This window comes from Triticum aestivum, chromosome 7D, assembly GCF_018294505.1.
Source record: "Triticum aestivum cultivar Chinese Spring chromosome 7D, IWGSC CS RefSeq v2.1, whole genome shotgun sequence".
Taxonomy (NCBI): Eukaryota; Viridiplantae; Streptophyta; class Magnoliopsida; order Poales; family Poaceae; genus Triticum; species Triticum aestivum.
Genome location: NC_057814.1, coordinates 403,282,847 through 403,291,494, shown reverse-complemented (window position 1 = coordinate 403,291,494; position 8,648 = coordinate 403,282,847).

Genomic DNA, 8,648 nt, shown 5'->3' with positions numbered 1-8,648 from the left:
AATGGATATGCTTGTGATAGTAATCATCTTCATATGCCTTTCATGCCTACCGGAAGGAAGTCGGGAAAGTCTCTATCTTGGGTAGACACGAGCTTGTCCCTAGTTCCTCGTCGAGACGAGTGTGTCCGGTATGGCATGATGAGGTATGATGAGTGGTGATTCTGTCTGTTAGTTGAAATATATTTGTTATGCTAATCATGCAGGGGATACTTGAACCTCCTGAGTCGGCCGTAGATCGAGTCTTGTTCCAGTAACCCCCATACTTGTTTCGTACTACCACTTGTCCCTGCCGCAGGTAGGGTACGGTTCAGTAAGTTGTCAACCCCTTCCAAGCACACACCGTACAGAGAGGCCATGATGGAAGATACAGGCTGCATCCGGTAGGCATGCCACCTGGTCCGGGGGCATGGGTGTTTCCGGTTGGGACCGAGAGGGGGGCACCCCTTAGAGCGCGCGATATAAATTTGATCCCATGCTACGCGAGGTTGTAGCCTCCCCACTTAGAGTTTTGCTTAACAGGTGTCGTGGGTGATTCCAGACACCGGTAAGTTAGGCTGGTGTGTGCGGTCAGGTGTGTTTTCAATTAAAAGACCGTAGACGGAATTAGTCCCGATGGACTAAAGAAATCCGTTACTCGTGGGTAAAGAGTACACCCTCTGCAGAGGTTAAATCTATTCGAATAGCCGTGTCCATGGGTAAGGACTACAGTCTGAGATGGGTCAAGTGTTGGTCTTAGTGTCGGTCTTCGGAGGAGAAACTACTAAACCGGAACATGGATCATGACTTGTGACTTATGATGATTATGATTATTATTATATTGGACTAACCCTTTTTATTACTTGAATTATTGAGTATCCCTGGGACGGTTCTACCTCCTGGATATTCATTGTGATTATTTTCTTATAAGCCCTTTATGTGGTGTCGCTCAGACGCCCGACTGTGGCATGCTTGTTATTTGTTTACTTTATAAGCCCTTTATGTGGTGTCGCTCAGACGCCCGAGTGTGGCATGCTTGTTATTTGTTTACTTTATAAGCCCTTTATGTGGTGTCGCACAGACGCCCGACTGTGGCATGCTTGTTATTTTTTACTTTATAAGCCCTTTATGTGGTGTCGCACAGACACCCGACTGTGGCATGCTTGTTACTTATTTTACTTTATAAGCCCTTTATGTGGTGTCGCTCAGACGCCCGACTGAGGCACACTTTCTGTTGTCGTCCTTTCAAGGCGTCGCTTCAGACACCCGATCGGTGCATTTTTATTTCTATTCTCGGATTGCATATTCATGTTTTATATGAATAACCTGCATGCGTGCATCATGGATTTTGTTTATTTCGTGACTGACATTGTGATCATAGAATATTTCAGAGCATGATTATCATTCATTGTATTATACCCGTGTTCATAATGTTTGCGAGTACATTCAAAAGTACTCACTGGCTTGTCCCTGGTTATTGTCTTGGCCAGATTTCTTGCTTGGAGAGGAGCGTTGCGATGACAGCCCCGGAACCTAAGCAACGGTGATAGCAGCCTCGCGAAGATAGGAGTTATCCTGGTCAGCTGTTCCTGTGGGAAATGGAGTCCCATAGACGCAGATGAACCACAAACCGCTTCCGCCATCAACCACTAGAAACCAATTGTTGTACTCCTAGGCCACAATGGTCTTGTACTACATATTTTGTACTTTGCTTGGAATTTCTGTATCAAGTTGGTGCCTCATCAGCTAACAGTAATCCTGGGGCTGGTGAGCACAAGGGCCATTTTCTGGGAAATTAATATCCCGAAAATCCGGTCCTGACAATCCGTAACTCCGATTAGGCTGATATGGGTATTCTGCGAAACAAAAAACATGCAACAAACAGCAACTGACATTAGGCACTGGACCAATATGTTAGTCCCCAAAAATGATATAAAATGTTGCCAAAAGTATATGAAAGTTGTATAATATTGGCATGAAATAATCAAAAATTATAGATACAACGGAGACGTATCATGAAGCAACCCTTGTCGTCATGAACAATGCCTTGTCAAAACCACTGTTGGTGTTAACCTTGATCACGTGTGGAGTTGGATTTACACAACCATGATGCTTAATGCCACCCATAGACGTAGATTTAGAAAAGTAGGCGAGTTTGTTGATTGCCATTACAAATAGACCCAGACCAGCATCCGTTCACCATGCATGCATAGAGTATCTCCTCTCCAACACTGCAACACTAGTGTCTCATGTAGTCCAAGTTAGTTGAGAACTAGGAGGGCTACATTTGTAAAATATGAGATACACTCGACTATAGTTTTGTCATGTCTTGGCCACCACACATGGTTCATCTGACCAATTAAGAGCTAAAGAGAAAGAAAAATGCATTCAATGTATTCCACCCATGGATAAAAAACATGGCATCACACACTTACCTTGATCTGCCATTTTCTCATAGGGTTTCCTCATGACAAGCTTCTAAGATCAATGTGGTAGACGTGTCAACCAACACCATCTTGAAATATGTTTAGATCGATCGAGAGCTTGATTTAAGCAATGTGTGTGTCAGTTTTGAATTGTTTAAAATTTTAGCATAATAGTAAAGATCAAACATGTACCTCATGAAAAGTTTAAGGACCAAAAATGGTAATTTATCATTCTGTTTTGGGGGAATGTGCTTACAAAAAGCTGAGGATTGCCTTGCCAAAATAGTTAATCTCGAAAAATCTATCCCTGCTTTGCTCCGGATGAGCGACACAGGCTGCAAAACAAGCCATCGCCAGACAGCCGCCCCTCCGCCGCCTCCCCCCTCATCGTCGTCAGGAAGTGCTGTCGGATAAAGACTATGTGGTAGCGGCGACACTCGGGCGTGGTCGTCCTCATGGCTAGCTCGTGCGGGCTCTGATGCAGGCGTTGCTATGCGGGTTGCGATCATGGTTGAGATCTTTTCCTTGCGCATGGCGACGGATCTGGGGTCCTAGCGCCCGGATCTGGTGTGGAGGCGGCGGGTGACCGTGGTGGCGGCCCAATGGTTTCTCCGTGTGCCTTGGGTCACCTGGCTGCAGGGATGCGACACAAGGTGAGCCCAGCTTGTTGGTGCTCTTGTGGGCGGGTCCCGGTGGCTTCCGCGACGTGAATCTGGCCCGGGCAGCCCCAGATCTGGTGTGTGGTGGGCTGCTTCGATTCAACTGGCAGCGGGCGACATTGTGGCGCAGCTTGGCTGTGTGTGTGGTCCGGCTCCAGCCAATTCTGTCCCGTGCCATCAGCGCCGCTGGTGAAAGGATTGATATAGTTGACTAGAGGGGGGGTGAATAGGCAACTAACAATTTTTAGCTTTTCTTTACCAATTTAAACTTTGCATCAAAGTAGGTTGTCTAGATATGCAACTAGGTGAGCAACCTATATGATGCAACAACAATAAGCACACACGCAAGCAAGAGATAAAGCACAAATAAGCTTGCACAAGTAAAGGCACGAGATAACCAAGAGTGGAGCCGGTGAAGACGAGGATGTGTTACCGAAATTCCTTCCCTTTGAGAGGAAGTACGTCTCCGTTGGAGCGGTGTGCTGCCACAATGCTCCCCAAGAAGCCACTAGGGCCACCGTATTCTCCTCACGCCCTCACACAATGCGAGATGCCGTGATTCCACTATTGGTGCCCTTGGAGGCGGCGACCGAACCTTTACAAACAAGGTTGGGGCAATCTCCACAACTTAATTGGAGGCTCCCAACGATATCACGAAGCTTCACCACAATGGACTATGGCTCCATGGTGACCTCAACCATCTAGGATGCTCAAACACCCAAGAGTAACAAGATCCACAAGGGATTAGTGGGGGGATTCAAATTTCTCTTGGTGGAAGTGTAGATCGGGGCCTTCTCAACCAATCCCTAGAGAATCAACAAGTTTGATTGGCTAGGGAAGGAGATCGGGCGAAAATGGAGCTTGGAGCAACAATGGAGCTTGGAGGTGAAAGAGGTAGTCAACTAGAGGAGGAAGACACCCCTTATATAGTGAAAAAACAAATCCAACCGTTATCCACCAACTCAGCCTGCGCAGCGCGGTACTACCGCACCTGAGGCGCGGTACTACCGCAGGGGCACGCGGTACTACCGCAGGGCCCCGCGGTACTACCGCCCACGCGGCAGAGACCAGAACAACCACAAATGCACTAAAGCAGAGGGCGGTAGTACTGCTGGCGCGGTACTACCGCTCCGCCTTGCGGTACTACCGCGAGGCAGGGGCTGTCCAGGGATGGGAAGGCACGGATATAAAAAATTACATCCGTGGCTACTTCCGCAGAGTTGGAGTCGATGCAAAAACCCGACGCGGTAGTACCGTAAGCCAGCAGCGGTACTACCGCGCGAGGCGCGGATGTAAAAAATTACATCCGCCCCTTACTGCCGCGTACTTGCGGAACTAAGTCAGAGACCATGGTACTACCGCTTACTAGAAGCGGTACTACCGTGGGCACTTGCAGTACTACCGCACCAGCGGGCGGTACTACCGCAAGCACTAGTTCAGCAGGCAAGAGCAATATTTGCATAGACAAGGAAGACATAGGATACTCCAAATGCTAGAGGAAAGGAGGTGCAAAGGAAGATGTGTACGTGATGAATCCACCCAACCTTTCCAACGCGGACCCCCTCTTAATAGTACGGCTTCCCTACGACTCAATACCACCGAAAATAAATGAAGAGAAACGCCGTCTTCTATAGCCTTCGAGGGGAACCCAATCATCTTGTGCCTAGTCAATATATCTGAAATATTCGATGCACATGATTAGTCCGCAAAAGCATTGTCATCAATCACCAAAACCAACTAAGGGATAAAAATGCCCTTACAATCTCCCCCTTTTTGGTGGATTGATGACAACACGGGATTTGCACGAGGGTATAACGCAAAGAGCAAGGGCAAACCCCAAGTCTCTAAAATATAGACGGGCTCCCCCTAGATGTGTGCTATCTCGATGAGTGCTTTGGACTGCACGGCACACATACTAGGATCAACACTCCCCCTATATTTTATAGACATGGCAAATCTTGCAATAAGGCTAAAGCTAAGCAAGATAGACAGGAGCATAATGTAATAAGCACAAGATAGAATAAGCTCACTACGGTACGATAGCGTGCATATGTCTTACACCATATGATAGAAGGTCTCACGAGCAACAAACCAAAGCAAACCAAAGAAAACGAAATAAATGAAGTTCCACTGACCCAAACACGACACAACTCGCAAATCCTCTACTCTCTCCCCCTTTGGCATCGAGATGCCAAAAAGGCAGAGAGGACACCTACAGCAGTAGTGGTGGCTCAAGTGGAGTAGTCACTGGCACGCTTCCCGTCAGACGCTGCAGCTGGGACGGACTCCTCCGCAGACTCGGTCCACCGATAACCCTGCTTGTGCATCCATTCTGCCTCTGGGGTGATGTTCACCTCTGACCCGCTAGATATGTTCTCGCCAAAGGTTCTGAAGATCCGCTTGTCGCGGCGGCGAGTCTCCTTGGAAGCCACATGGGTCTGGTACTGCCCCTTTGCCTGCATACAGAACAACATCTTCATCTTGTTCTTCAGTCGCTTAGCCCAAGAAGGCTCAGAGGTGGGAGGGATGTAACCCTCAGAGCTGTCCTCGTCTGCTGCCTCCTCCTCATCCTCATCTGCATCCACGTCCATGGCAGCCGCAGTATCAGCACGAGAGGTAGTGTTGGCCCACTGAGGCTTGATACGGAGGTTGATGGGCTCATGCCGGATCCAACCAGGGCCCTCAAACTCATCCTGAGGGTAGACCCGCTCCCAAGTAGCCGAGATCAACTGAAACAAATAAGGTCCATAGATGGGGACCTTGCGGTTGTAGACCGCAAACCGAAGCTCATGCCACATGATATGTGAGACATCAAGTGGTAGTGTCTGAGAGTTGCGAGCATCTTCACACAGGAGCATCATATCCACCAGATAGGCATGCACCTTGTCCCCAATGCGTGGGAAAGAGTGTTGCGGAAGATCCGGTGCATGATGTCAAGAAAGGAGTTGAGTACCCAAGATGACTTGCCATTGGAGAGCCTCTTCTCCACATAGTAGGGCATAAGCTTGTTCTTGTTGGCAGACTCGGGATTGGCATGAGGGCGAACACCTTGGGGTGTGGCGAGCCCCTCATCCGGAACCCCAAGCAAAGTCATGAATTCCTTCCAAGTAGCAGACAGCTGCCGACCATTGGTCATCCAAGTCATGGTCCTTTCCTCATTGGGATGAAAATGCACTGAGGCAAAGAACTGAGCAAGTATCTCAGTATCATAGTCTTTGTGGAATGAGATGATATGCTCAATGCCAAATTGCTCCACTAGGTCCAAAGCCTCACCAAAGTATTCTCGGTGCGCCTCTTTTCGCATGTGATGCATGTTGATCCACTTCACCTCCACATGGGTATTTTGCTTGGCCTTGATGACATCCAGATAAATGAGATTCTGCTGCTTGGTCCAGAAAAGATCATTCCCTCGAAAGTTAGCACGAGGGTTTCCATACGGATTGATCTTCCTCCGAGAGATGAACTCAGCAAGCGGTATCTCATCCATACCCTTGGCGGGTTCCTTCTCTTTGGTGGCAGAGGTCTTGGTTCTGCGTTGGGGGCATTGGAGCCCTCTGCTTCCTCTGTGTTGCGCATATGCTTGGAGCCCGTGTCACGGCTTGGATTGGAGCGGCGAGCTGGAGCACCTGAGCCACCACCTTGTTCCATGGCAAGAGGGAGTGGTGGGGAACGATCCCACCAGTCGGAATCCGAGGAGAGCGGCCAGAGACGGAGATCCGGCGAGGACCTCCGGCGCCGTTCTTGAGAGAGAGAGAGAGAGAGAGAGAGAGAGAGACAGAGTGGGGAGAGAGACGAATGGGTATGGGGGAGTTCGAACTCCCCCTGCCCGTGTTTAACCCCCACGCGCCCTCGACCGCACGGTAGTACCGCACATCATCACGGTACTACCGCCCCGGGCGGAAGTACCGCACCGTGACTTTAGTACCGCTCCCCCAGGCGGCAGTAAAAATTACTGCCGCGCTGGGTGCGGAAGTACCGTGTGCTCCTTACACGGTAGTACCGCACGTCATTGCGGTAGTACCGCCCGAGCGGAAGTACCGCACCGAGGCCGTAGTACCGCTCTCCCAGGCGGCAGTAAAAAATTACTGCCGCACTGGGTGCGGAAGTACCGCCCCCCCCTTGCGGTAGTACCGTGGCAGGCCGCGGTAGTACCGTGAGCTCAAGAAAAGATAGTTTCAACCAAAAGAGAGGACACCAAAGCACGGAACCTTCAAGCGAGAGACCACACCAAAGAGCTAACACACTGGACACCACAAGCACAAGCTCGGCACGAAGGAAAAGAGGCAAGAGACAACACAGACCAAAAACGAGACACAAACTCTCCAAGGAGAGGGCGGTGGCCGGAGCCACCTATGTTTGAGTCAATTGGTATGGCACCGCGAAGAATTATCCTTGGGCCCATGACCAAAAATTGTCTTTGAAGCACAAGTACCATCAAAAAATGGCTAATGTGAAAGAGTTGATCACTTTATGCATAATGGGGGAGGGTGAGTTCATTGAGAGAACAACACTCCCCCTATGTCCATGCCTACACCTAGATTAGACAACAAGTTGAGTGTGGTGGGGTGTGCAAGGGTTCAAGCAACATTGCTCGAATCAATGATATTTAGCTCATGCCTTAACTCACGAAATCTTGCTTCATCCAAAGGCTTCGTGAAAATATCTGCAAGGTTATCATGGGTGTTGACGTAGTTGAGCTCGATCTCCCCTCGCCTAATGTGATCTCGGATGAAGTGATACCGAATCTCAATATGCTTCGTCTTGAAGTGTTGCACGGGGTTGAGAGAAATCTTGATGGCACTTTCATTATCACACCAAAGAGGCACTTTGTCACAACTGACACCGTAATCCTTTAAAGTTTGCCTCATCCATAAGAGTTGTGCACAACAACTATCGGCCACCACATACTCCGCTTCGGTGGACGAGAGAGACACACAACTTTGCTTTTTAGAAGACCAACTTACCAAAGAGCAACCAAGGAATTGGCACCCTCCGGAAGTGGACTTCATATCCACTTTGTCTCCCGCCCAATCGGAGTCTGAATACCCTACAAGCTTGAAGTTTGCTCCTCTTGGGTACCATAAGCCAAAGTTTGGGGTATGAGCCAAATATCGAAAGATTCGCTTGACCGCCACAAAGTGGCTTTCCTTAGGTGCGGCTTGAAACCGTGCACAAATTCCCACACTCAACATGATATTCGGTCTAGATGCACAAAGGTAAAGCAAGGAACCAATCATGGAGCGATATACCTTTTGATCCACCGCTTTACCATTGGGATCGATGTCAAGTTGGCACTTGGTGGGCATTGGAGTGGACGCCGGCTTGACATCACTTAGCTTGAATCTCTTGAGCATGTCTTGAGTGTATTTGGCTTGGTTGATGAAGGTTCCTTCTCTTCTTTGCTTTACTTCGAAACCGAGAAAGAACTTCAACTCTCCCATGGAAGACATCTTGAACTTTGAGGTCATGAGTGCGGCAAATTCCTCATTGAAAGCTTTGTTAGGGGAACCAAAGATAATGTCATCAAAATATAGTTTGCACACAAACAACTCCCCTTTGACCTTCTTAGTAAAAAGAGTGGGGTCGA